Genomic DNA, 3,719 nt, shown 5'->3' on the forward strand with positions numbered 1-3,719 from the left:
TCGTGGAATTCTGGACCAACATCTCCTTCCCTCAGTGAGAGAGCTGAAGATGGGTCGAGGATGGGTGTTTCAGCACGACAACGACCCTAAGCACACCGCCAAAGCAACAAAAGAGTGGCTGACGAAGAAGCACATCAAGGTTCTAGAGTGGCCTAGCCAGTCTCCAGACCTGAATCCAATTGAAAATCTTTGGAGGGAGCTTAAAATAAGAGTTGCCAGGCGACAACCTCGGAACCTGAATGATTTGGAGGCTGTCTGCAGGGAGGAGTGGGCCAACATCCCTGCCGAAATGTGCACAAACCTTGTCACCAACTATAAAAACCGTTTGACATCTGTGCTGGCCAATAATGGCTTTTCTACAAAATATTAACATGCTGTTTGTCCAGGGGGTCAAATACTTGTTTTTCCTCATCAGATGGTTATCAATTTTAATAAATTCATATGATGTGATTTTCTGGAATTTTCTTTGGGATTCTGTCTTTCACTGTTAGAATGTACATATGATTAAAATTATAGATCGTTGCATTCTTTGTAAGTGGGCAAACCTGCAAAATCAGCAAGGGGTCAAATACTTATTTCCCCCACTGTATGTATGTATGTATGTATGTATGTATGTATGTATACACACACACATATACAATGAGTTCACTGTACTAAAATGGCCCCCACAGTCACCAGATCTCAACCCAATAGAGCATCTTTGGGATGTGGTGGAACGGGAGCTTCGTGCCCTGGATGTGCATCCCACAAATCTCCATCAACTGCAAGATGCTATCCTATCAATATGGGCCAACATTTCTAAAGAATGCTTTCAGCACCTTGTTGAATCAATGCCACGTAGAATTAAGGCAGTTCTGAAGGCGAAAGGGGGTCAAACACAGTATTAGTATGGTGCTCCTGTGTATACCTTTTTGGGCTGTTGATGATCTAACCTGAACACTCTTGGAGGCGAAATGCTTTGTTTGTTCTGGTCTTTTTATTCTTTTCTAAGGAAACATTGAAGACAGATGTGAGACGGACATGTTTAAATGTGTGTAGTACAATACTCAAACCATTGTGTGGATAATCATTCATCCTTCAGCCCAGCAGCAGAGAAAGCCTGTGCTGTGTAGGTTTCAAAGTACATTGCCTTTTTGTTGAGAAGATGTACAGCCGTCAGTAGCTCAGCAACCTGCCCGGGATATATTACTTATTGTCCAAGTGGACATAATCATGTTTCCGATTTTTCAGAAATTAAATCATGATTTTATTCAACAATTGTTTTTGCAACCAAATATTAACTTCTTTTGAGCATGTACTTTGTGTCTGCCAGTGTGTAAAGTATTTTAATAATTTGATGTACAGAGAGCATGGTCCTTGTTAGTCTAGAGATTTACAGCAAACTGTAAATATATGCCTTAAATAGTAGCTGTCTTGTGTTTGTATGTCTGTCTTGTTTTATGGTTATTGAATCATTGTATCAAAAGAAGAGCCTCACAAATAAAGCAGAGCTTTTATTGTTTCTACTATACTTGGCGTCACTAATGTTAAGTCTGGAAGCTTTTAACTTTACTAAAGAACTCAATTAATTTTGTTTTAACAGAACACAGATAAATAGACAATTCTCATACATGGCGTCATGAAACTCGCTCTACAGTTTATCATTTGAGGGTGTGACACGTGAAATGTACCTGAAATAATATGGTGCTAGAACAGTGTTATCAAATTTTGGCATTGAAAATAAAATTTGCCATTGAAGACAAAACTAGACCTGAAAAAGGATTCATTGGCAAGTATTGGCACTGAAAATAAAAGATGGACATTAAAAGTTTAATTTACTTTTAATCAGATTTTTTTGCATTCTGATACAGTATCTCACAGAAGTGAATCACATATCTTTTCATGTGACATCACTGAAGAAATGACACTTGGCTACAATGTAAAGTAGTGAGTGTACAACAGACGAATCGTTTGATATCTTGGATGTCTGTGTAGCCAGTACACGACGATAAAGACCGTCTGTTCCAAAGCATTTCTTCCCTCTTTCATTTTGAGGAGAAAAACGAAAGCTTGAAGGGCTCAGGGATTGTGCAATACCAAGATGGTGGCACAGGAGATATTTTCACACACAGACAACAGCTGTTTTTGGACTGAAAACAGCAAAAACTGCAAAAGTAAGTCAGCGATTGTAACTGTACATGTACTTGTTGTTTATTTTTCATTTTGCGTGCTTCTACAACCGATCACAGCGCTCTGTGAACTGTTTTCCCCCAGTTCCCTTTATAAAGTGGCGCCCACCCTCCACACCTTTAAATCTCGTTTAAAACATATTTTTATTCCCTGTCTTTTAATTCACCATGAGAGCTGCTGTGGTCTTCGTTGTCGCTGTCATTTTTGATGTTATTTGTTTTGTTTTTATTATCATGAACATATTTTATTTCATCTCTGTAAAACACTTTGGTAACCTTGTTGTTATTTACATTGTGCTATATAAATAAAGTGGATTGGATATGTTGTGATATAAGTTAATTTAGATGCTTGGTGTTTGATGTGTGTTTGGTATGGATAAAAATGGTTGATTGACGTTATGGCTAAACCTCCTACATTCACGGAGATGTGTGGTATTCATAGGATGACAAAATACTAGGATCAGACATGGATTTCTCAGTTGCATTTTGTGCAAAATCCGATCGTCCTACCCATTACTGGGCAAGTCCATGCTTAATTAATACCAACTGCTCATATATAATCATCATTCCTGAGCAAGGAACCAGAAAGTGTTATCCGTCCATCAATCTATTCATCCTTTGCGTGTCAGGGTGAAAATATGAATGTCTCCTCAGGTGGTAAGTGGGTGGTGATTAGGGCATTAAGATGAGTCAATCTGTTTTCCTATTAGACCTAACTTTGTTTTGTAAGTGCTTCAACACTTTTGCCGCACTAATGCATGAAAGGGATTTTTTTGGTGGGAATGACGATTTTAACACAGTCCCCTTCTCAAATGGGCAGGATACATTTTGGTTTGCAAAGATGAAGGCATCGCAGAGGCTTATCACAAAAAGTAAAAAGTTAGATAACCGAAACTACCCCAGCGGCATCATAAAAGGATTTCCAAAACTGTTCATTCAAGTAGTTGGGTGTGTTGCCTGTGTTGCTCCTGGCACTTGTGACGACAGTTGTTATGGTCGTTGGAGACACCACCGTTGACATTCTCACGTGAGGCCAAATGTGAGGGTTTCCAACGACATATCGATTGATTGAGCACTGAAATCACTTGTCAATAAATCCTTTTTTGAAAAGTGTCCCTTAAAATTAATTTAAATTGTATGATTTAAAAAAATCAACCATGTTCTCAAATACAGGACCTGGCTTGACATTTATTGCTTATCCATTTGCTGTAGCTGTGATGCCTTTACCTCAAGCTACGTTCCCCACTGTGTTTCGAAGAGCTTATCACAGAGAACTGCTGCTGGTTTGTCTCTGCTCTGTTTACTTCCTCTTCTCGGCCGCCTTCTCGTCACAGAAGCGAGAACTCCAGTTGGTTTGTTCACAATAAATAAAAGCAAGCTGCCTGTGTGCTGTCAAAAAAACAGGTCAAAACTGATTACTCCATTACCCTTTTTATACTTCTTATATTTCCAATCTGTCCTGGACCTGTGGTGTGCTAAACTGCTAATCTAATTTTCTTTTAGCCAAATTTAATTTGCATGTATTGTTTTTGTGTTTGATGTGTAGTCACA

Source organism: Micropterus dolomieu, linkage group LG18 (genome assembly GCF_021292245.1).
Source record: "Micropterus dolomieu isolate WLL.071019.BEF.003 ecotype Adirondacks linkage group LG18, ASM2129224v1, whole genome shotgun sequence".
Lineage (NCBI taxonomy): Eukaryota > Metazoa > Chordata > Actinopteri > Centrarchiformes > Centrarchidae > Micropterus > Micropterus dolomieu.